General features: G+C 43.7%; 2 long non-coding RNA genes and 1 pseudogene across 20 annotated transcripts; 1 reads left to right on the forward strand and 2 right to left on the reverse strand.

The window, feature by feature from the left end:
- Positions 1-12,741: 12,741 nt before the first annotated feature.
- On the reverse strand, positions 12,742-13,638 carry LOC127346936 (peroxidase 43-like; annotated as a pseudogene).
- Positions 13,639-15,852: 2,214 nt separating this feature from the next.
- On the reverse strand, positions 15,853-21,159 carry LOC127293070 (uncharacterized). 15 transcript variants are annotated; one of them, XR_007845586.2, is made up of 11 exons: positions 20,572-21,140; positions 20,224-20,350; positions 19,971-20,074; positions 19,526-19,561; positions 19,305-19,445; positions 19,131-19,212; positions 18,755-18,912; positions 18,607-18,656; positions 17,960-18,378; positions 16,874-16,949; positions 15,853-16,150 (listed from the first exon to the last, which is right to left on the reverse strand). It is a non-coding gene; the product is annotated as an uncharacterized lncRNA (long non-coding RNA). The 15 variants fall into 15 exon arrangements; XR_007845587.2 differs by having other exon boundaries at positions 18,005-18,378; positions 20,572-21,138; XR_007845581.2 differs by having other exon boundaries at positions 15,853-16,161; positions 20,572-21,138.
- A 370-nt stretch (positions 21,160-21,529) lies between these two features.
- Positions 21,530-25,517, forward strand: LOC127293072 (uncharacterized). 5 transcript variants are annotated; one of them, XR_011742601.1, is made up of 5 exons: positions 21,530-21,811; positions 22,941-23,178; positions 23,440-23,488; positions 24,743-24,822; positions 25,154-25,517. It is a non-coding gene; the product is annotated as an uncharacterized lncRNA (long non-coding RNA). The 5 variants fall into 5 exon arrangements; XR_007845593.2 differs by having other exon boundaries at positions 24,767-24,822; XR_007845591.2 differs by lacking the exon at positions 25,154-25,517 and having other exon boundaries at positions 24,743-25,093.

A 25,517-nucleotide genomic window follows, 5' to 3' on the forward strand; every position in this document is an offset into this window, starting at 1 on the left:
GCAAGAAATAATAATTGAAGCAAAAGAGAGCATCAAGAAGCAAATTCAAAACACATTTAAGTCTAACCCACTTCCTATGAAAAGGAATCTTGTAAATAAACAAATTCATGAAGCATGATGCAACAAGCATAGAAAGATAAAACAAGTGTGGCTTCAAAAATTTCAGCATATAGAGAGGTGTTTTAGTAACATGAATTTTTTTACAACCATATTTCCCTCTCTCATAATAATGTCCAGTGGCATCATAAACAAACTCAACAATATAACTATCACATGAAGCATTCTTATCATGAGTCTCATGCATAAAATTATTACTCTCCACATAAGCATAATCAATTTTATTACTAATAGTGGGAGCAAATTCAACAAAGTAGCTATCATCAAATATAGGAGGCATATTATGATCATAATTAAATTTATCCTCCATAGTAGGCGACACCAAAAGACTACTATCATTATAATCATCATAAATAGGAGGCAAAGTATCATCAAAGAAAATTTTCTCCTCAATGCTTGGGGGACTAAAAATATCATGCTCATCAAAACCAGCTTCCCCAAGCTTAGAATTTTCCATATCATTAGCAACAATGGTGTTCAAGGCGTTCATACTAATATGTTCCATAGGTTTTTTAATTTTCGCATCAAACAATCCATGTCTTAACGCAGGAAATAGATTAAAAAGCTCCATGTTGCTTTCCATTATGCCTAACTAGTGAAATAAAAACAAGAAACAAAAAGATGCAATTGCAGGATCTAAAGGAAATAGCTTCGAGCACTTACAATGGTACCAGAAAATAACTTAGTTACCTGGGACCAGAGTGTGAGTGCCTTTTACCTTTCCTCCCCGGCAACGGAGCCAGAAAATAGCTTGATGTCTACGCATGCTTCTATTCCTGTAGACAGTGTTGGGCCTCCAAGAGCAGAGGTTTGTAGAACAGCAGCAAGTTTCCCTTAAGTGAATCACCCAAGGTTTATCGAACTCAGGGAGGAAGAGGTCAAAGATATCCCTCTCAAGCAACCCTGCAATCACGATACAAGAAGTCTCTTGTGTCCCCAACACACCTAATACACTTGTCAGATGTATAGGTGCACTAGTTCGGCGAAGAGATAGTAAAATACAAGTGATATGGATGTATATGAGTGGCAATAACAATCTGAAATAAATATGGCAGCGAGTAAACATGCAACATAACAGTAAATAAACGGAGATTCGATGCTTATAAATAAGGCCTAGGGATCCTACTTTCACTAGTGGACACTCTCAACATTGATCACATAACTGAAACTACTCTACACTCTCTTGTTGGATAACAAACACCATTCATTGTGTAGTGCTACAAGAGCACCTCAATGCCGGAGTTAACAAGCTCCACAACATTCGATGTTCGTATTTAAATAACCTTAGAGTGCATGATAGACCAACGCAATTATACCGAGTACTAACATAGCATGCACACTGTCAACGACAAGCTATGAAAGGGGGAATAGATCACATCAATACCATCATAGTAATAGTTAACTTCATAATCTACAAGAGATCACAATCATAGTATATACCAAGTACTACATGATGCACACACTGTCAACATTACATCATGGAGGAGGAATAGACTACTTTAATAACATCACTAGAGTAGCACATAGATGATATTCAACTAGATCACAAAGAGAGAGAGATGAACCACATAGCTACAGCGGAGCCCTCAGCCCCGGGGGTGAATTACTCCGTCCTCATCATGGAGACAGCGATGGCGGTGAAGATGGCGGTGGAGATGACTTCCGGGGGCAATTCCCCGTCCCGGCAGGGTGCCGGAACAGAGACTTCTGTCCCCCGAATTGGAGTTTCACGATGGCGGCGGCTCTGGAAGGTTTTCTCGGGTTTCGTCAATCGGTGTCGAAGATTTAGGTCAGGAGGCAACTTATAGGCAAAGAGGCGGAGTCGGAGGGGCCACGGGGCCTCCTGACACTAGGGGGGCGCGCCCCCCCTTGGGCCGCGCCGCCCACACGTGTAGGGCCCCCAGGGCACCCCTCTGGTTCCTCTCTGACTTTCTGGAAGCTTCCAGGGAAATAAGATGTTGGGCGTTGATTTTGTCCGATTCCGAGAATATTTCCTTTGTAGGATTTCTGAAACAAAAAACAACAGAAAACAGCAACTGGCACTTCGGCATCTCGTCAATAGGTTAGTTCCGGAAAACGCATCAAAACGATATAAAGTGTGAACAAAACATGCAGGTATTGTCATAAAACAAGCATGGAACATCAGAAATTATAGATACGTTGGAGACGTATCAACAATATGCACAAACATGGAATCCTCACTCCCTCTATATTATTTAGAACACAACTAAGATAAAGAGAATATGCTTATCAAGAACAACTTGAGTCCAACAAATACGAGATATGAGTGCATGAAGAAAATAAATAAACCAAGCACTCATAAATCTTCTTTACCGACCCACTAAAATCAAAGGGGTAAAAGATGGTCGGCAAAGAACAAGGATATCAAGGTGATGGATTAACGCTCTTATGTATATGAGTTTCTAAAGTGGACAAAGTGATCCATAAAGAAACATGCACACACAAGAGGTTAGCAAAATAGATAAGACAAGATATCCAAGTTGAAGTCATAAAATATACCAAAGGATGTTTGCTTAAGAAGCATATATAGCCTATGGCTCCAATTTTCACTTATGGTATATGAATGAACTTCAACCAAGTTAAATCTCAAAAACATCACAACTAACAATAAGGGAAGTAAAGCTAGTTGGAGTGTTTTGAGAAAGGCAACAAGTATCACAAATATGGATTTATTTCACAAATACATCAATATTGCACACAAGAGCTCTTTGAGGAATTGATATGCAATAAATTGCTAGAGGGCATATTTGTGATAGGTGAATCATAAAATATGATATATATAACCTATCATATGCATCTTCTCAAATTACTCAAATGTTCAATAAGAAGTTTTACTTAAAAAAGGGTTTTTCAAGAACCGCAATATTTTCGAAATAAATAATTTCATGCCAAGATACAACCTACAAGAGGTTGGATGCTATATGAGAGTGCATGAATAAGATACTTGTTACCGAGATGGCAATGACTTGATGTAGTATATAAGAGTTCATCGATCATCCTAGCTTGACTCCAATCCTCATATGGTGACAACACCTTCCTTATAGATGAGACAAGCCTCCATTGCATCTCCAATATACCTAAAATATCATTCAAGTACATCTTGGTCCCCAAACTTATTGGGTCCACATGGTTAGACTAACTGAATATATAGGACACACTCCATATAAACATGTGTATATTTAGATGAAATTTGAATTTCATGCACATCTTAGCCAATTAGAATTTGATGGAGTATATCCTACATAATGGATCAAAAGAAAGCAAGCATGCTACAAGTATAAACAAATTACATATAAGCATGCACCAAAACTTTTAAAGATCCAAGAAAGATATACTTTGGACAAAACACCAAAAGAACTAAATAAGGCATAGAGGTGTCACAAAACAAATTTGTTGTCCAAAATATATCTAAGAAGCAAATCTCAAAAGATTTGTTCAACAAAGTTCAACAAATGAACTAAGAAGAAACCATTGAGCATAAAGGATGAAATAAAGCAAACATGCTCAAAGATTTATCTCGTTCACCAAATAACGCATAGAAGAAGGAATGAGATAGCAAAACTCCCAAAGGAGCAAGGTTCGAACAAATAAACCAAACCCACTACACTTTTCACAATGGCACAATGTACCGTAAGGAAAAGGTATGTATTCCAAAACAAACACTTGATATGAATCAAGGGGATTTATCAAAAGATTTTTCAAAGGGACAAGGAAGACATATGGGAGCTACAAAGATTTCTTGGAAATAAAATAAGGAAGTAAGAAACAATCCAAGGTGAAGATGATCCAAAAATTCAACCACATACAAGGTTATCAATTGTCAAAGACAATGAGTATATTGGAAATAATTTCCGGTGGAGTATTGACAATGATAGTAAGGATCAACTTCACAATAAAAGGCATAGGATAAGTATATAGAATTAAGCACTATGCACGGATGAAGATTCTTGATAACTTCAACTAGTCAAACAATCACGCACGGCAATGATTAGAATAACTTGAAGCAAATGGTGTCCCAAATAAGATATAGAGATATGTATTTGAGGAAAAACCACACCAAGAATTTCTTATTCAAACAAGAACCCACAAGATGAGTAATAAAAGATTTTTATTAGGAATGGAGCTTGTTTGAGCAAACATGCCACCTAGGAACAAGATAATTAAGAGCATCAACTCTAAGTGGCATAACCTCATATGTTCACATTTTCTAGGCTTGTGATATGTACAAAACATATTACTCCCCCATAATGCGATAAAACATTTCTTCTAAACAAGAGGCAACTAAAATTCAACTAGAGATGATTAATGGATATTTAGAATTTGAATTTCTCATGAGTATGACACACCACATAGTGACTAGATAATCTTGCAATATCAATACTAAGTGGTGGTACCCATGTACACACATTTTGAAGAAAGAGAGATGCACAAGGCATATCACTCCCCCAAAATGGGATGTTCCATTAATCACTTCAAGGAGAGCCAAATAAGATATCATCAAGATGCATTAGGCTCAAAACAATACACAAGTATATGATGAGTCAAACAAGCATACTTGAATACACAAGGTAGGCAAGTAAGATACAACATATACAAACACATATTTGATACAAAACCAAACATGCAAAGGGGGGGGGGGCAAGTAACTTACAATAAATATGATGAGTTGAAGTATAAGTTACCGCAAAGAGGAACATTGGATAAAAGATATAGATGATAATCCATATGACTTGGCTTGGTCAAAATATAATATATGAAGATCCCTTAATTCTTCATGAAGTAGCCAAGTCTCCAATGACCTCCATATGCACCTATTGATCAAGTTTGAGCTTGTTGGTCCCCAACCAAGTTTGGTCCTAAGAGGTTAGTCACAATAGGCTTGGCAACCCAAATGGTTCTTTTCTTGAAACCACTTTGAGTTCCAACAAACTTGGCAAACACATTGCCATCCTTATCCTTCCCTAGAGAATAATCATCATCAACAATTATAGGGTTAGATAAGGTACCACCTAAGCAAGAAGAAGCAAAGTGCCCCTTCTCACGGCATACGTAGCAAGTGTTCCCCTTTCTCTTCTTTATTGATTTCTTCTCTTGGGGAACAATATCTTGATTCTTCTTGGGAAGTGGCCTATCTTCAACTTGAGGTCAAGCATGAGCTTGACCTTGACCTTGTGGCCGTTTCCCTTGTTGTTTCTCACTCAAGTGCTTCTTCTTCTTCAATGGGCATGATCTAACATGATGCCCTTCAACCTTGCACTGGAAGCAAACCAACTTGGCCGGATCCTTGACTTTGTCTTGGCCCTTCTTCTTGTTGCTCTTGCTCTTGGACTTGATCTTGTTATTGGAGTTGAATCCAAGTCCACTCTTGTCATTGGGGGATTGTTGCGCACTCAACATCTTGTCAAGTGCGGATTTCCCTTCATGACGCTTTTCCAAGTCTTTCTTCAAAGAAAGGAATTGGGCCTCGAGCTCTTTTATTTCCTCTACATGGTTAGTAGAAATACAAGTACTAGAGGAAGTAGAAGCTTCATTGTTAGAGCAACAAGGCAAAGTGAGTAATCCAACACAAGGTGTATCACTAGTTTGACTAGATGGATTACAAGGACTAGCACATGGCAATATAGCATTTGTAGTAGAGATTGTGCTAATGTCCACATGAGGCTCACAAGATGTTACCTTAGTGATACTAGCCTCATGAGCTAACTTTAGCCCATCATAGGAAATTAGAAGGTCATCATGAGAGCCCGGGAGCTTTTTATGACTTTCTTCCAATTCCCTATAATTGCTAGTTAGCAACTCAAGTTGAGCCCTTAACTCAACATTCTCCTTTAAGATAGATGCTTCACAAGAAGTAGAGTTAGTAGCACAAGCATCAACAATAGTTTTCTCATTTTCATGCATATAGGATTCAATTTTTTGTGTAAGCATAAAATTAGTATGCTTCTCATCTTTTAGCTCATGCTTGAGGAGAGTGAATCTCATTTCCCCATTTTCAACATGGGACTCCAACCCCACTATGGTTTCCCTATATTTATTCAAGGTATCCATAGAGTGTTCGAGATTAGCACGAGCTTCTTTATTACCATGAAGAGAAGCATATACCATTGCCATATTATGCACCAAGGTATTATATTCTTCATCATTATCATCATCATCACTCTCATCATTAGAGGAAGTGTTAGGAGTCAAAGTAGGAGATACCTTTGATCCATTTGCCATAAGGCAATAAAAAAGAACCCGCAAATTCTTTTTTGAAATTTAAAGTAAGCGCGCTATTCTAAATCGAAGTAAAGCCAAACTTTCTCAAACTTTCTAGTCTATTTATTATATTAAATTATGGCTTTATTACATTAATAGAAAGGAAATAAAATGAGAAATCAACAAACAACTATAGGAAATAGAAGCATTTTGATTATGGGAGCAAGACAAGGCAAGCATATCATCATGGGATTTATGTAAGCAATTTACACATGATATGCAAGGACTATCAACACAAGCATGTAGATTATTTTCAATGCTAGATGTGTTTAAGTCCAAAGAGGAAGCATTGCAATGGGATAGAGATGAAGAATCATCACTATTGAGCACAATATCAACATTGCAATTTTCCTCACCACTTACCATATCATTACCTCGTATCTTGCTACACGTTGGTGAAGTGGAAGAAGATGAGAACTCATCACGGCCGGAGGTGGAAGCAACTTGGAGCTCTCCATGATGTGAAGGGGAAGAGAGCTCCTCGGAGACACCACCGACCAAATGAGAAATGGATCCACCAAACATTTCCTTAAGCTTGATCCACATCTCATGAGACGACTTTCGCTTTATATATATCAAGAACCTACGAAAATCGGGTCTCAAGGAGAATAAAAGCTCATTAGATACTTGAGCTTCAAGATGTAAGTTTTTCTCATCCTCTAAAGATAGATTTTGAGAATCCATCGGAGGAGAAAAACCGACATCTAGAAATTGCTCTATATTTGGACACAAGGTCCGAAGATTACAAAGCAAGCAATTTCGCCACAAAAGATAATTTGTGCCATTAAAGACAATTGTGTCATTGTGCACTATACTAGCCAACATCTTTACTCTCAAGGCGGTGAAGCCTTAAACAAGGAGAGACCTTGTTCTGATACCAATTGAAAGATCGAGATGTCGCCTAGAGGGGGGGGGGGGGTGAATAGGCAATTAAAAACTCTTACGGATTTGTCTTGTAAGAATGCAGAATTAAACTATTGTTTTGTTTACAAGCACAAACCCTAAATATGCTAAGCTCAACTAGGTGTAACAATATCAACTAGAGCTAAGCAAGATAGGCACAAGATATATGTAGCACAAGTGATAGCAAGATATATGTACTTCAAGCACGATGGCTATCACAAGGAAAGAGAGCTCGGGTATAGAAATAACCGAGGCACGCGGAGACGAGGATGTATTCCCGTGTTCCCTTCCTTTGCAAGAAGGTACGTCACGTTTGGAGGAGTGGAGGTCCCACGAAGGATTCCCCACGCCACGAAGGCTCACCCTATTCTCCGAACCACACCCACGAAGGATAATGGCCATTTCCTTATGGTTAGCTTTTCCTCCGCTCCGGAGATGGCAAGCTCCACAACCACTTCACAAGCTCCAAGAAGGAGAAGCCCGGGCCTCTTCACAATCTTCTTGAAGAGATCACCGGAGCACCAACCACCAAGCCAACTAGGAGGTCTCCCTCCAAGAGTAACAAGCTCACGGTCTCTCACTCGAACTAATTGTGGTGGAGAGCTCAACACTATGCAATGATGCAAAGCAAGAACACTAGAGGTGTTCAAGTCCTTCACTCTCAAATCCCACCCAAGCAACAAATGCTAAGATGAGATTGGAGAGGAAGAACAATGGGGAAAGTCAACAAAAGACTCCAAGATCTAGATCCAAAGGGTTCCCCTCACTTAGAGGAGAAAATGATTGGTGGGGATGTAGATCTAGATCTCCTCTCTTAGATCCCTCAAGAAATAGCAAGAGTTATGGGAGGAATCAAAGGGGAGAGCAAGTTCTTCAAAATGCAACAATGGAGGAGAGAGAATGGAAGAACTTACTTGCTCAAGGTGGGAGAAAGGGCTATTTATAGCTAGGGAGCAAGTATACCCGTTGGGGGAAAATACAGAGAAAAAGACAAGAAAAACGGGCAGAAAAAACAGTCTGAAAAGCGGCCCAGCCGGCTGCCAGGCCGGCCGACCGAAAATGGCGCTGACCAGCCCAGCTGGGCGCCCGGTCGGGCCGGCCCACTGGCCGGGCGGGGCGGCGAGTGCCCTGTGCGGCAGATAGGCGTGGGGGAGCGCTGGGTGTGCCGCGCGGGGCTTTGAGGCCCAGCCAGTGGGATGGCCGGTCCGGCCGGGGCACTGCCGGGCGGGCCGGTCGGTGGCCGGCAGCTGGGCCGGAGGAAGCGGCCAGGCCCACGGGACTTCGCCCGGATGGCACAGGTGCCCAGGCCGGTTTTGACCGGGTGGGCCGGTGCCTGGCCCGGTCCGGTTGGCGCCCGGTTGTGGACCGGGTGGGCCGGTGGCTGGGCCGGTCGGCCGGCTGGCCCCTGCCCTTTTCTTTTTCTTCTTTTACCTTTTCTTTAATAACAAATGCTCCCGAACTCCGATTCGAATGAAACCAATTTTTTTTGAGAGATAAGAACAAATGCTATCCTATGGAAAGTGAAAACACAAGAATCTGTAGGAGGGGATTTTATCATGAATATAAAAGGTAGAACCTTATATCATGAATAACCGATAAAATCACCCAACCTCGAAAACGCAATAGAAGATGCATGCGAACTCCGGTTTCGATGAACTTGGGCTTGTTGTAAAGCTAGCAACAAGCTCAAGAACCTTACACATAGAAACACCAAGAAGCAATAAGGATATGCAAAGTATGCAAAGGATTGAGCTCCCTAAGACGATGTGATCAAGTTACCCAACCGAAAGCCCCTCTTAATAGTGCGGCTATCTATCCTATAATCCGGTCTCCCAACATCCACCTTGAGACCGGTAAAAGGAAAAACCTAGCAAGGCCATACCTTTGCCTTGCGTATCCCGCTCGATCTTGATGATAACTCTTCAAGCTTCACTCAAGCCGGAATGCCTCACTTGATCAATGTTGCTTTGTGAAGACTCACAAATGCTCCCCCATACACTATGATGGGAAAGCTCCATTGATGCACATCTTCACATGTCCATTATCACCAAATGGACGGCAAGCTTCAAGCATGTGATTCACTCAAGATGCTCATCTTGAACTTGCCCAACTCAACCTTGTATCTTCTCATACTCACATAAGATAGAGCATGACTAATATTGAGTTCCACATAAGAACTCCATCTTCATTTCTTCTTCTTGATCATATCACATATATATCTTCATACCAATGATCTTGATGCCAATACACAAGGTATACCTTTATCTTCATGGCATCCATACTTGAATGCAACACATGGAGTACAAGTAGTACATATGGAATATTCCTTCATATAAACTCAATGAAAACATTAGTCCATAGGGGTTGTCATTAATTACCAAAACCACACATAGGGGCAATATACCCTTACACGATGACTGCCTTCACCTTGGCGCTGGCTGCCATGGCCGTTCCGGCTTCTGCGAGGCTCCGGGTCGCGTTCTTCGTTCCGACTCCTCCTGTGCTCCGGCTCGCGGTCATTATTCTGGCTCCGACGAGGTTCCGGCGTTCGCTCCCTGGTCCTGTTCCTTGGGGGTAGCACGTTGTCGCGGATATTGATTCCGCCAGGTCCATGGGGCCTGGTGTTTCCAGCTGGACTACGGCGACGAGGAGGTGGAGGACGCGGATATCCATTGGGCGGAGGAGAGGGATTGCGGTACTTGTCCTTACCAGTGTACATTGCATCCTTTCCCTTTCTTGGATCTGACGGAGGCGTCTTTGATGGTACAGGGATTGGATTTGGGTGTTCTCTGGTTTTCCTTCTGCGTTCCGAGGATCCGGTTCGCGATTCGTCATCTCGATGGCAATTGTCGTAGGCGTCCTTCTGCGCGGTAGAGACGCAATGCTCCGGGTTGGATTCCAACTTGCGCGAAGTGTCTGCCTTGCTCTGCTGCTTCATTGCTGAAGCAACAAGCGTACGGATGTAGTTGATGTCGATCTCCTCGTCCTTTTTCTTCAAGATCTCCGCAACCTTCTTCATATTGTCTTTCGGAGTGGCGTACGGCTGCTGCTCGGTCGGAGTTGCAAAGGTGATCTTACGGGGAGCTATAGTTTCTCGCCGGATCTTGTCGATCTCCTGTTGAGCTTCAGTGATCTTGTCCTCCCAATGCTTCCGGAGTCGCTTGACTTTCACCAGTGATTCGTCCTCCTCCTGCTCGCGCTGGAGAAAGCCTTCCACGAAAATCGCGGCTTCCTTCCTCTCATCAACCATAGCGGCTGCGGTTTGGGCGATTTTTTGGGCTGTAGCCAGCATCTCTATCCTTTTAGCTTCTAGCGCTTCTGCGTCTTCGGGAGTAATGGGTTTGTTGAGAATTTCTGAGTGATAGATTGCGTCCATGCCTGCTTGTTCAACCAAATCCTCTTGGGACAGGACTTCCTTACGCGGTCGTTCCCGCGAAAGCGGAGATCCTTGACGGGATGGCTGAGGATCGGAGTGGGTGTTTTCATCTTCTGATTCGCGTTGATCCAGCGCCGCCAGGGTTGCGAGAACCTGCTAAGGCTGGGCGGATTCAACTTCAGGCTGATCACCGTATCCGTATTCCCTTATCTTGCGATCGAACTCTTCAGTATCCATGGAGGGGGTATCCCCGGAAATTGGGCTTATGTTGCCCAGAATCGACTCTTCAACCGGGGTTCCGCTTTCTCCGACAGCCTCATGCTGATCCGGAGCAGCGTTGTTTTCCGGTACCTCGACCTGCTCGGGACCAGCTCCGGCTTCTTGAGGGGCGGTTCCGGCGGTATGGTCCAAGAAGTGTACGAAGTGACACCTTTGCTTCTCTAACACCTGGGAGACCCAGGCGGATCTGCATTGGTCTTCCACCTTTATTTCCTGCTCAGGGGCGGATTGGGTGGGCTTTGATTTTTCCAGATCCAAGGCGGAATCTTCCTTGGGAAGCTCCTGCATCTCAGATCGGATCTTCGCGATCGTCTGCTCAGCGGCGGTCGCGTCAGCGTTACTTACCAGTGGGTTTCCGTCGGAATCGACGGTTTCCCCGATGAAGATGTGTATGCCGCCGACTGGGACGATGGAGAGCTTGACGGGGTTTGTCTTAGCCGGAATCCAGCACTCATCCGGAGGGACGATCGGCAGATTTCCGGCGTAAAGGACGCGCCCCACAGCGATGGTGTCGTCGTAGCTTCCCATGGCGGAACCCTCCCGGTTCCGGCCTCCAGACGCCGCAGGCCCCACGGTGTGCGCCAACTGTCGTTGCCTAATCGACGGTGCCTCGGAGGAGGGATCCTCACGAGGGGGAGAAGTAGTAGGGGCCATAGGGCGGAGTGCACACGGGACGGTGATACGCGATTTACCCAGCTTCGGAACACCTGCACGATGACATGGCCTATTGCTGCTTGTCTGGAATTATCTGGGCGCTTTCGCGATGTTACAATGAGTTGTGGTTGTGCCTCTAGGGCTCCCGGGATCCGGCTTATAAAGGCGCACGGATCTAGGGTTTACATGGAGAGTCCTAGCCGGATTACATGTTGCCTAACTACGGTACAATGTCTTGCCGTGCACGTCAAGGATCCGCCTTCCCTTATACGTCGTACCGGATCCGGGTTCCTAATGGGCCTCCATGGATCCGGGTTCCTCCAAAGGTCGGTCGGATCCGGCTTCCCTCTCCTGAGCCGGACTTCATCCTTCAGGATCAACAGCAACTGGGCCGCCCGATGGGCCACATGCCACATCACCATCTATGGGCCACCCGGGCTTGCCGGATCTAGGCATTGTCGATGGTACACCCATGAAGTATACCCACAACAGCTACTTTGCAGGATGCTATTGCACAATCTACTACTGAGGCTGAGTACATGGCTATTGCTGAGGCAGGTAAAGAGGCTGTTTGGCTGAAAGGTTTATATGCTGAGCTTTGTGGAGATAATTCTTGCATTAAGTTGTTCAGTGACAGTCATAGTGTTATTTATCTTACTAAAGATCAGATGTTACATGAGAGGACAAAGCACATTGATATTAAGTACCACGCAATCAGAGATGTGGTTGCAAAAGGTAAAGTGAAGGTATGCAAGATTAGTACTCATGATAATCCTGCTGATATGATGACTAAGCCTGTCCCTGTATCCAAGTTTGAGCTTTGCTCAAGCTTGGTTGGTATAACTGTTTAGCCCAAGTGGCTATTGGCGCCAGCAAGTGTTTTCTTTGTTGATTCAGGTGATTGTTGAAGTTCATGCTACAAGGAATTTGTCTCAAGGTGGAGTTTGTTATATTGTGATCAAATTCCAAGAAGAGGCTAACTTCTGACGAGCGGAGCGAGGCCCGTCGCCGGTAGGCTTGGGCCGAGCGAAATCGTCCATCCCTGGCGCCCGTGGTTTTTCCCTTGTGTGTTGCAAGGGTTTTCCACGTTAAAATCTCGTGTCCCCTGCAGTGTTTTACTTTTCGTTCTTCGTTTATTGTGCATCTCGATTATAACAGCCGGCAGGGATGGACGGTTCCGAGCCGTGCCCGCCGCCCGGCAGCGGGAAGTTGTAGAGGCGGTCCTGCGTGAAGAAGCACGCCGTCGTGCACACCGTGTGCGCCGCTGCAATTCACATAAGAAAAAGGTGTACGTGTTAATTAGCTGAGCTCAAATTACCAACCACCATGGTCGCGCGTAGAGAGGTTTGGTAATATGTTGTGTTTGGCTCACAGCTAATTAAGGAGGGCAAGGTCCTTACCGTAGAGGCCGCTGGCGGCGAACTTGGAGCGGAGGACCTGGGCGGAGTCGTGCACGTCCGGCAGCGCGTCGCCGTCGCGCAGGTTGGACACCTTGCCATCGCGGCGACCAGTCGGCACGTCGAACGACGGCCCTCCCGTCTGCGTGCAGCAACACGGTGCAAATGAAATCGAGATCAGTTTCCAGACTCCGTGCAAGCAGGATGTTGATGTATTATTTATATGTGCTTACGAAGGCGACGGCGTCGCGCGTGGCGAGGATGACGATGTCGGCGCAGGAGACGACGCCTGGGCACTGCGCCTCGAGCTGCGCCGTGGCGCTGTCGATCACGTCCATCCCACGCAGCCCCTGGTGCTTGGCGTTGTCCAAGTCCGCCTTGTTGCTCCCGCCCTTGATCAGCAGCACTGACGCATCGTGGAACTGGAAGGCGAGGAGTGATGGGAGGATGGTGGAGTCGGAGGCGGAGAAGCCCCGGACGACGGACGCGACGGTGGACTCGGCGCTGGGGCACGACTCTGAGTAGAAGCCGACCTGCAGGCTGCAGCTCACCGCTGGCTCCTCCTAGCAGCGCCAGCAGCAAGAGAGCCCCGGCCACGCTGCAGCTGGTAGTGGTAGTACTGCTACAGCCCATCTTGGAAAACGAAACTAGAGTGAGGGCAGGGGCCGGGTGAGTGATCGAGAGCTAGGAGCAAGGTGCTGTGCCTGTGCGTTGCCTTGATGGGGTTTTTACAAGTTCTGATCATGCGTTTGTTCAAGACACCAACTGCCAAGCAAAACCTTCCAGATGTTCCGCCACATTGGTGATTTGATTTGACCGCATCGCAAAGAGTAGGAGGTGTCACGCATTTAGTGGCACGAAACCGCATAATGTAGTTGGCGGTAGAAGATAAACCTTAATGGATAGTGCTGGGTGTCCCTCGGGGATCAAATTTCCCAGCCCCCGGGTCCCCAGCCGTCGGATCGGCCATTTTGGACGGTCAGATCTGCTTTTACTGGATGCAGCAAAAAAACACCTTCCGGCAGCAAAAAATAACCCGCTTTTGCTACGTTGTAGCAAAAAACGGTTCAGCCACGAAATCAAATAAAAAGGCTGAGCTCGCCGGAGACTCGCCGGAGGCCTCGCCGGAGAGCTTGTAGCAAAAAAAAAAAAATGCTATTGTAACAAAAACAGATATCGTCGAAGACATCGACGAGAAAGTCGCCGGAGACCCGTACCAAACATATTGTACAATTGTAGCAAAACCACAGAAAATTGTAGCAGAAAAAATACTAATTCAGCAAAACTTTCCACCCAAGACAGCAACACCTTGCACCTAATGTAGCAAAAAACGACCTCCGTTGGTAGCAAACCCGCCTTCCGCCAGTAGAAATGTCGGAGGCCTATGGTAGGTAGCAAAGCCTGCCTTCGCTGGTAGCAACATCGAAGGCCTAAGGCAGCAAACTCCCACAAATTCGCCAAAAATATTCTTTGTATTCTAGCACTAATTGCGCCTCCATCTTGTGCTGGCCTCCATCTCCGGCCTGCAGCACGCAGGGTGAGCACCATATGTCCCCACCATCTCAACGACGGGGAGAGGTGGAGCTCTCCGCACCTCATGGCTACGTGCGGCGGCGCCCACAGGGTGGCTGGGGCGGGGCGACGGCTTGAGCTCATCGGCAGTTGAGAAGGTTGAGGAGGAAGACCGCCGGCTGGACCGGCGAAATCTCGAGTCGTCTCGTCGCGGGCGGAGCGCCCGTATTCCAAGCGCTCCATGGCGTCGATGATTGGGTGGAACCATCAGGGGCTTGCAGCACCACCACCGTAGGAGGCGGCCGGCATCGCTCCATGGGGGACGGCCGGCGAGGGCGCGGCGGCTACAGGAGGAGGAGGTTGGGGGAGGCGGCGGGCGCGAGCAGGGGAAACAGAGCTCGGCTTGGGCGCCGACGAGGTGCGGGAGCAGCGAGGAAGGCGGCCGGCGACGAGGTTGCTACCGGCGCGAGGCCAGGATAAGCGGCGGCGGCCGGCCAGGGGAGGCCACCGGCGAGGAAACGATGCGGATGAGGATGGAAAACGAGTGGAGAAAGGAGATAAGGAGAGCAGCGCGTGGTGGGACCAGCAATTTCTGTGGCCATGTGAGGGGGCACGTGTCGCCAGAGCGACCCGGGGGATGGAGAGACGTGATCCCCCGGGGGCATAGGATCATTTTCCAACCTTAATTACTACAAAGATGAAATTTTGACAGAATAAGGTGGTACCTCAAGTCGTGAACTCAAACTGATCTTATCTTTCTATTCTGTTCGGTGTTTTTTTTTCTTTTTTCCATAGCTATGGGCTTTTCTACTCTTTGCCTTGTTGCTTCAAGAGGTAGCGCCCCTTAATTGGTGCAACTGAGACCACATAATAATAATAATAATAATAATAATAATAAAACAGATTATTTTTTCTATAGTTTTTGCAGTTGTCATTTCTGTAAGTGTAGCGTGATGAAAAAACGCGTTTCTTGAACTCTGTAGACCTGCTCTGCGAGGTTTCGTTGATTCTATCATTGGCACCGGGGATGAAAATCCCTATTATTAAAAAAAATTACGAACCTGGCCTTGCTGTACATGCGTGGCTCTTTATCTACACTAGTGGTTGGGGCGCCCCTTGGGGCGCCTCCTGGCTGGTCAGGTGCGATCAAATCAATAGCCCAATCTTTCCGTTCAGTATCAGTCCATTCAAGTGATCTTGTTCACACAAGCTAATATCATCATGTTTTTTTTTTCTCTTTCACCAATAACTGGCCAAGACTGACTGCGCTTCCGTTTGGTTTCTGATTGATTTTTCAATAATATATAGCTTGACAAAAATGGTTTACAACAATGCTTACCAGAAAACAAATTATACATTTGATTTTGCTTGATGGAAACACAACACAGTGGCTGATACAGGTAGATGGTTACACGAGTTTACTTTACATACAAGGTTGAAATGATGCCTGAACTAATTAGCACACATCAAACTGATGGTGTACACTGATAAAATGAGCACACACAGAGCAAACAGAGTTCAGCAGCAAAGCTTGTAGAGCTGGAACATCAGGGCAGGGGTGATGTAGTGCATCAGCAGGGAAGGGTTCTTGTCATCTAGCAATCATCTGTTGTTTCTCCATAGAATTGGCATTCTGAAATTTGTCTTTAACCAGATGAAAGAGTTGGTGTGTGACCGCAGATATCAAGTGCAAGAAGGAAATCGAGAAGAAACAAGTACAGTATAAGATATTTGCACAAGTCAGTATAGCTTTATGAACTTCATGTACTTAGAAAGCAAGGGGTCATCTGACCAAGAAAAAACTACAAGTACATTCCACTAAATATTTAAAAAATAAAAGCTCAAATGGTAGTACTCCCTCCGTCCTACAAAACTTGTCTTAGATTTGTTAAAGTTTGGGTGTGTAAAAACACTAAACAGTATGCAGATACATCCAACTTTTTTGTAAATCTAAGACAACCTATATGGGATGGATTAAAACTTTTGATAGATCTGGATATTGGCTTATTTATCTAATAGGAACACAACGGCACAACACAAGGATCAGAAGGAGGTAGAAACAAACACTTTAGTACTTCAAATTTTACTTATGATTTCCGTTGATCATCGCCTAAGAACTTGCTCTATTTCACGGAAGATAAAATATATAATGCTATTGCTCATCTAAAACATAAAAGGATGTCAGTCCCAGAGCACAAAGTTCGGAATTTTGAGCTTTAGTATGTTCATTCAGGAAAGAAGAGAATTTAAAACACAACCGATATTCTGAAGAAATCAAAATAGTTTCCCAGAAGGATTATGGACTATGGATAGATGCTGCTCTGAAGGGAGTATGTCGACGTGTGCCACGAGATACCTGGTGTCAGCAGCGACGGGCATTCTAGCTGGAACATGAAATTTACCTATCCATCTGCAGCAATATTTTCAAATTCCTAGAAAATGAATAACAAGGATTTAGGAATTGAGATTTCATTATCAAGATACTGACTGCAATTTCGGCTTAGCAAAGCAGAAAAACTGATTGCCCTTAATTCATTGCCATCGATATCTACAAGATCATTTCATTAACAAGCGTAAAGAATGACTATTGAAGGGCTCATGAATCCGTTTATGCTAAAAAATTGCTACATCTGCAAATTTAATCTAATAAACTATGCCTATGTGAATTAACATGGAGAGATGCCCAGCAAACATGCTCCATTTAGATGGCAAACAAATAGTATGGCGGAAATGCAGTTATTCAAAAGAAACAGAAGGTCTCGTCCCAATTTTGCATTGAAAACCTGGCCTGAACTACATGTTCTTTTCATTATTGTGGTCTCTTTTACTATTCCATAAATGAATAAGTATATATTTAATGCACATTATCCTGTGTGGAGAAAGATTAGTTGTTCTTCAGTGAACAGTTTCATATAGTTGTGCGATGCAAACTTGTTAAGTTTTATCAAGTTCTGCGTTCATAAACTTCTCAAGACTTTTAGTCTGTTATGTCGGCCTAATAACAAATTTGTGCACGTTTACTTATATTTGCATCAACACTTTGGCAGACCATTGAGCTAGGGAATGATTCTCAGCATAGATTGTAAACAGAGTTATGCTTTTAGGGGAAGAAATGATCTAATAACTGAATATCTTTTCTATAGCAAATAGGTGATCTTTACAGCTTCCCCAATAACTATTACTACCTTGGTTCACATATTTGTCTAGATAAGCATGTATCCAAACGCGTTTCAGTGTGTAGATACATGCAAATCTTGACAAATCTGCAACATTTAATATAGAACCAAGGCTGTAGATACTATGGTAACAAGAATTGCTATTTTAATGATTGCAGCAATATACCAACATTCAAAAAAAAGTCTTGTCAATGCTTCCTCATATGATGCACGTTAAAATTGATCACCAAACATTATGGGAAGATGAAACTATCTTCGCAACATACCCAGTAGATTAACCTTAGCAGAGGAGCAGAGTATATAGTCTATACCATTAGGATTCTTCCAGCAATCGGCATGAGCACCAGAAGGAATTGGGAAATGGAGATAATGAGAAATCAGCTTTCGGGGAAAGTTCTTGGAGCAAATATATTGTTGAGTGGTTAAATACAATACAAGCGCACGTAATTTAGCTTTAAACACCCTGAGCAGTCATAGAAGAAAATGATTTAAAATATGAATGATACTTCCATAACTTCCCGCAAAGATGATAGAATTTTGGAAAAACCAGGTGTAGCGGAAGGTTCAAAGTATATATAAGCATCCCCGCAGATGATCGAACCCCTATGCATGAAACTATGAAAGTAACTGAGGGATACTATTTCACCAACAATAGTAAACTTATGGTCTTGTGAACCCATAATTCCTGCAAGAAAAAGATATCCCATTCACATATCCAGTACAGAGCTGCACACAGATGAAAAACACAGCTCTAAGAACAACATCAACTATTGAACGTGCACAACAAATTAATTATAAATTTACTTTTGACTACATAACCAGTATTTAGTGTGTGATTACTACAGCTTATAGAACAAAATCACATATCCCAATGAGACATTCCATCAAACACCAAATGAGTTCTGCTACCCACCTTATTCTTGATCTCTGGCATGTGCAGTCGCAAACCAATCAAAGATGAACCTACAAAATAGAAAAGAACAAAATTTGAAGATGACCACATCCACTTATGGAAGGAAAAAAACAAACCACATAAAAAATCACAGCACGCAATCACCTACTTGGCAGCAGGATGCGGTGTCGTGGAGATCTTGTCTTCACCTTTCCATTCCCCGCTGGCGACAACCTGACACAGTTGGAGCGTCCCTGTTAGATACTACGCAGTCGATGCCCTGACAATCGCTGGAAACCTGGAACTGGAACCAATTTGTATATCATCCTACAAAAGAATAAATCACACCTGAGTAAAGATATTCATTAAGGTCCCTCCTTTGAAAATATTTAAACAACCATGACAATGGAACACATAACTACATCCATAAGAAAAATGCTTATTTCTTCATACTTCAGGGAATTTTCGGTTACATACATATCCGAAATAATAGGTGATTAACAAGGGAATACAGACTACAATTAACCAGGTAAAAAGTAACTCACCAAATACAAGGAGACCACACATATAAGAGGCCTATATTGAGAAACATAGCCTGAAGTTGAGAAAGATCAGATTTCCAATGTCCTATTGAAACACATAAGGGGTGGAAATAAGGAGAATTAGTCATGGTTAAAGTTGAACCAGTTGTAGCAACAAATTATCCTAGTAGGGCTTACAAAGGCATTGTTGTTACATATTCCATGACTCAATCAGAACATGCCCTACCAGTTCTGATGGTATCTTGATAAAAGGTTATGCACCTAGTCTCCTGTCTCGTGTCGTATATTGTAATATTGGTCCACAAATAAAGAGCAAACCTATAAAATAAATTATGTCAATCGATAGTGGAATACTTACTACATATATGATAGCATGTCCACACAAGAGAGAAAGCTACCATTTGGGGACTGTGTTCTTGCTTGTGTCGCCATCGCTGAAAGGAAAATTTTATATTAATGCATAAATTAAATGAAATATTATATACCTAGGGAAAGATAGCAATTTATTTATCGGTAAATAGGAACATTAAAAGGCATACCAGAAATAAGATAAAGCATAATGCATCACAATTGAAATTTTGATCTGATATAAACCCAATACCTCACAAGAACTACAAATTGAAATGCAACTTTCAGAAATAAAACACTAACCATAGCAAGATAAAAAAAAAATTGGACTATAGTTTCAATCTAATCTAAGAATTGCAACAAAAGGGCATTGGCATGAACCAAACATCTAAACCATAATAGTTCTACTCCATGACACACCCAGACAACAAGGTTTTCGACAGTAATATCTAACTCCAAAAACTACAGCTAGCCTATAGGTATAGAAGTGAGAACCTAACATCATTGCAGAGCAGCAACCCGCAGCACTGTAAAAGCCCCCAACATCGCAACGAAAGGCAGCATCTCCTCGCAAAATCCGCATAAGATACAAATCAAAACTGCTACATGGTTCATAAGTGGAGAAAATCACAAATTAGTGTTAAATTATAAGAAAAAAGCGCGACACATTGCATCACGAGCACTTCCATCCACATACATTTAAATAAAAAATTATGGCACATCTACACCGGTACAGATTAGAGCGCACCTTGTCCTTGCTCTCGCTAGCCCGGATCCAAATCTTCATACGATTCCTATACCAGTTCCGCTTCTTGATCTTCTTCCTTAGGTGTGAGTGAGCACCCCTGCTGGTTAGACCTGTCGGTGCCTTAAACCTGCGGAAAATGAGCAAGGTAATCAACCAAAAAGATGCACACCATCCCCTTGCAGCAGGTAAACACAATCTTCTCCAGTTCGATTAGAAATTCTTTTAAGGCAGTCTACGAGAGTAAGCAAGGTCAGCAATAGACAAATTGAGCAAAAAAATACGAGTAATATAGGCTGGATTTGGGGATTGGAAGAGGGTAAGCTCCGTGACTTGAAGTGGGCAAGCTACCTGACTTGAATTGGTTTGTCGTGTGTGCTTGGCTCCTCGTCCTCAATCATCAAACTCACCCCCCAGATTCTTCATAGGCTCTTCGGGGATCGCATCGAAGATTCAAAGAAACGGAGAAGTCGGGGAGGAGAGTCTCCGCACACGGCATGGTGTCCCTGCCGTGCTGATTGCTGGCCTCACTCGTCCTCCTCTCCTAAAGATTCGCGACCAGCCAGTCCTGCCGCAACACCACCTTCCTCTATGGCAGTCCTCACAAGCGCCACGGCTGTGATGCTCGTGCTCGCGAGAGCTTTGGGCATCTGGGGTCTGCGCCACCCTCATCCTCGTAGTAGGCCGAGGCCGCCACTGCTACGAGGGCAAGGAGGAGAGAGAGCGGTGGCGGCGGGGCCAGGACTCGCGTGGAGGCCGGCGAGAGGCAGCGACAGGGAATCTGGATTAGGGTACGCGGCCTCCTTTTCTCCTGGTCGCGACCTCTTTTTTTCTCGCCGAGCATCTTTTCTTTTCCTCGCCCGTCCCTCGCACGACACGTGGTAGATCAGGTCCCAGTCGTTGCGCGCTTCGCCCAGCCCGTACACGCCTGGTGGCTATCGTGGAGAGCTCTGAGATGGGGCAAACACTCACGCACTTGCTTGTTCTCAATAACCAGCAACGTTTGCTACTGCAAGACGATTAAAGAACCACCAAGGTTCATGGACAAGGCAATATAGAAACTAGAGAGCATATTACTCCCTTTATGTACTATATAATGCCTTGTCACCTTGTACATGAGTGGAATGGTAACGACGTGCTTTGATGACGATGGGTGCTCTCCATATCGTGGTCTATGAGGCAACATCCTCTAAGAGCTCTAAGCTCCCAGGGCTGTGAGCCACTGGGAGCGATCGGCAAGTTGTTATCGTGGACCCTACTGCAGACAATTTAGCGATTGGTTTGTCAGGTCGGTTTGGGTTTGAGAGGCGGTTATACGGAAGTAAGCACACACCACACAGGCACGGCGGTAGCAGTCCAATCCCTGAATCCCACCGCTCAATCTGAATCCCCATCCTCTGGACGCGCCGGAGCCTTGAGGAGCGGACGGTGCCGGAGCTACAGGAAGCCGCCGCAGCCCTCGCCGTGTATCGCGCCGCCGGATGAGGACGTGCTGCAGCGCACGTCGCTGGACGGGTCGTCCGCCGCTATAGAGCTAGGTCTCCTACCTCAACCCTGCCAAGATCGAGAAGACCCTGCCAAGATTGATAAGGTGTGCCTTCGGCCCCCTCCACCTTTATCTCTCACACAGCTAGAATTAATTTGATCTTCGGGGATGAACCATATGATCTCCAAAATGCCTTCGGCGGCGTGGGTTAGGCGGTGGTTCCCGTTTCGTTTCTGTGTACGCTAGCTGTGCGGTGCGCTTCGCCGAGGCGGATGTCCGGGAGATGGGCTCGGGCGTGGCTGCGGTGTGCACTTTCTTATTGATTTGGGGGCGGCTGGGGGCGTGTTTAGTTGTAAATTGCGTCAGATTCGTGTGATTATGGGTTTCTTCTAGGCAAAGTGACAACCATCATCTGGTTTGGGTTAGCTATGAAGAGTGTTTTCTGGTCGTTGCTCGCTGATGTATCTTTTGCTTACGTGATGTGGCGATTGCTCGCGTTTCGGTCGCGTTGAGGTTTGGCTAGGTGATGCATCCATGGCGTGCCCGTGGGCGGGTGTGGCATGCGCTGTTCTGAGTGGCCTGCGCTTGTCTGGAAGCTAGGTTTGCATGGTGTTTCCTCGGCATGGTTTTCTCAGGATTCTGTTTCAGTTGTTCTGGTATGTGTGTTCAGGTGCGTTTGTTTCGGATGGAAGGCTAGCAGCGTCCATAGGGGCATCGTGGTCTGGTAGCCTGGTGTAATGTTTGATGCATGCTCAAGTTGTGTTTTCACTTGTGTTTTGTTCAGTTGGGTACCTTTGCTTGTGTTTGACGGCTTGTTTGTGCGCTATGTCGTGTGGTAGTTTGGAGGGGATGCCTCTGTCCCAAGACCTTGCTCTGTCCTCTGAAATATTGCTTTAACCCCAAGTATAAGGATCTGCAAAACCTAGCTTGGTTTAATTTCCGTGGTACAGTTAGGTACCAGATGGGAGCAGTAATAGAAAAAAGGGAGTAGCTACTTGAAATAATTTCAGTAACTTATTTGAAGTTCTCAACCATTCTTTCCAGTCTTTGCTAGCTGCAAATCAATAGTTCAACATAATTTGCACAACAGCCACAGTTTTTTTTAAGAATGCTGGAGATAGAAATTTTTGGTATTGTTTTTGTAGTTATGGAAGTAAACAATGATTTCTCATGCATACTTTCGAGGTAGCGCTTCAATGTAGAGAGTGACCTTATTAATCTGGTACATTTGCAGGCCAGACAAAGGCCACGGTATGGCTGTCTTCCCCGGTGATGCAGTTCATTGACTACTGCTTTGAGGCACTGAAAGCGAAAACTTTAAAAGGACTGCACATTATTTTGGAACAGTGATTAGGATTACAACTGCAAGATACACGCTGAACATGTTTCAGTGTGATTTTGGTACTTCGAAATAGTTTGCAAGACAAGCTTAGTTCAAAATTCAGTCCACCTGCCGTCATAATTCTTTTCATGTAAGCATGTTTTGCCAATGGAATTCTCTTGCTTAGTTTAGTGATAGTCTAGCTTTCATGATATTATTTTGTGTAATCATCTTTACCTGTCTGCAAAGCGCTAAGTCTAACTATTGTATTTGCTTTTTCATGCAAAACCGAGTGTAAAGTATGGGTGTGATATGGACGGAGCATTTTCCTTTTCTCGGCCGATTGTCCGCCGATTTGTCGTATAACACATGGTACACAATACTGACTCCTAATATACATGTGTGTTTGTAGAGAGGATGCATGGCATGGTTCTGTGTGACGTAGGAGTGGATCATCTAAGGTAACATAGGCTTCCTCAACACTTGCTCCATCCTAATTCTTAGTCGCCTTTGCCATTTCTTTTGTGATTATGGTTGAATTATAGAATGTTCATTTGGCGCGAAAATGTGCTTGGAGTATCAATTTTACTATCCAACTCATTTTGGTGCTCAAAATTTTCTATTCTACAATCCCTGGTTTATGCTGTGTAAACAAGAAGAACGAAGAATCCAATATGTTTCTTCCTTATCTTTGTTGTCATGTACCCTGCGTATTTTACTTTCTATTTAAAATTGTAGTAACCTGTTCTTAATTTATATTGATAAAAAAACTTGCAAAGATGCACTTACCTGAATCTGTGGTGTGTTTACAAGCATAGGCAGTAACCAGAACCTGAAAAAAAACTTTACACCTTTCATTGTTTTGTTTATAAATAATCACATTTAGAGATTGGTTCCAAGAAGCAACAGGAAATATTTTTTAATGCACATTGATACAGACTCAAACATTCAATAGCGGGGGTTCTTTCCTATTGATTCCTTTGAATTTTATTAGAAGTGCTTATTAAATTATACCAGTTTGTGGTGCTTACTTATAATTTATTTCTGAAACCAATTTGTTTGTCATTTTTTGTGTTAAACAGCTCCACCTCTTGAGTATATTGTGTATTATGGCCGAATTATGATCTACTCCCTCTGTTCCATTCTATAGTGCCTATAGTTTTTTGGCACGGAAATTAGCGCAAGAGTAGTTTTTACACAAGATCCCTAGCTAAACGATTTGAGATCAACGTAAAATTTGGGAAATCCATATCTTCATAACTTACCATAATAAATTTGGGAGCTGAACAATTTGGGAGCTGAACGGGGAGGGGGTAACTGAAAAAAAGCTAAGCTACAACCTTATATTCTGAAACAAATGCCAAAAATCTATAGGCACTATAGAAAGGAACGGAGGGAGTATATCAGGTGAGAAAAGCAGGTTCAGCGATGTAGATAAATTCCATCGGTGTATTTCTATGTTCTTGAAACAAAAAACTTCTAATTAGTAGTTTAGTTTACCTTACTTATAATGACACAAAAATGCAGAAGACGAGATGTGTCTAGGGAAGTACAAATTATTAGCATTCAAGAGCTCATAGTGTTCAATATTGTTTGGTGCATCTATTGTATAAACTGACGCAGATAAGTTTGTATGTATGTTCATCCAATAAAAAAATGAGATTACTGATGTTTTTTCGTATTTTTTGCATGTGTTGTATGGACTGATATCTCAGTATGGCCTTTATGATTAATTGCAGTGCACCTGGAATCTTGAGTATATTATGTATTATGGCTGAATTATGATCTATATCAGGTGAGAAAAGCAGGTTCAGCAATGTAGATAAATTCCATCGGTGTATTACTATGCTCTTTAAACAAAAAATTCTAATTAGTAGTTTAGTTTACCTTACATATAATGACACAAAAAATGCAGAAGCGAGATGTGTATGGGGAAGTTCAAATTATTAGCATTCAAGACCTCATAGTGTTCAATATTGTTCGGTGAACCTACTGTATAAACTGAATGCGATAAGTTTGTATGTATGTCTGTCCAATTAAAAATTGAGATTACTGTTGTTGTTTCATATTTTCCACATATGTTGTATGGACTGATATCTCAGTCTGGCCTGTATGATTAATTGCAGTGCACTTGTAATCGTAACTAATGGTGCACTCTACTTCTCCACATGATTTCGGTGCATCTACCATGGTGTTAGAGCATCCACGGCGCAAGGCGCAAGGCGTGTACCCAGACGCTGAAGCAATTAGTATAAATAGAACAAAATTAATTATGTAGCGAAGTGCGCATCACTGCAGCGCTGGGCTCTTATTTGCGGCCCTAATTCGCCTATGTGCCCACACCACAAGGGAAAGTAAGATAACACCGAGTGCCATCTTTTGTGTCGACGTCGGCTGCTTTTAGAGGCTTGTGATAGTTTACTGATTCACATGTTCCGTGTGCAATGAATCGGGAGAGTCCGTTGTTATGTTGGGCTACCATGATGTTAA

This window comes from Lolium perenne, chromosome 4 (assembly GCF_019359855.2).
Source record: "Lolium perenne isolate Kyuss_39 chromosome 4, Kyuss_2.0, whole genome shotgun sequence".
Taxonomy (NCBI): domain Eukaryota; kingdom Viridiplantae; phylum Streptophyta; class Magnoliopsida; order Poales; family Poaceae; genus Lolium; species Lolium perenne.